This window comes from Abramis brama (genome assembly GCF_963993115.1).
Source record: "Abramis brama genome assembly, chromosome: 3".
NCBI classification, from domain to species: domain Eukaryota; kingdom Metazoa; phylum Chordata; class Actinopteri; order Cypriniformes; family Leuciscidae; genus Abramis; species Abramis brama.
In genome coordinates this window covers 11,781,237-11,781,805 of record NC_139965.1, presented here as the reverse complement: position 1 = coordinate 11,781,805, position 569 = coordinate 11,781,237, and positions in this window count along the sequence as shown.

Genomic DNA, 569 nt, shown 5'->3' with positions numbered 1-569 from the left:
ATTTGTTACCTGTTACTTTTCTCAGCGCTGCTTAGACAGGGCCAATCACAGTCGTTGTGTCAATCACCAGGTGTTTCTGTGGTTTCTGTTCCCCAAAGGAAGAGCAATATGTTTGTGCCTGTCCAAAATACCCAATCTTGCGGCCTTGGCCACTTTGGCCAAACTCCGGAAACAAATACATAATATAAGAAGTAAAGTAGACAAGAGTGCAAAAACCGCAAGTGTGGGTATTTTGGACTGGCGCTTTTCATACAAGTTTATATATTAATTTAAAAAAAAAAAAAAAAAAAAACAACCTGCAAGATGCCCTTTAAAAGGATAGTTCACCCAATTAATGTTTTTCATTTAGTTTAGTTTTTTTAATTTAATTAAATTCACTGTCATCATTGGTTGAAGGTTCATTCCCAAGTTGTTTCAAACCTGTATGAGTTTCTTTGTTCTGCTGAGCACAAAGGAAGATATTATGAAGAAAGTTTGTAACCAAACAGTTGTGGTGTGAATGCACAACCACAGGGAAAAATACATTCTTCAAAATGTCTTATTTTGAATTTAGCAGAACAAATAAATGT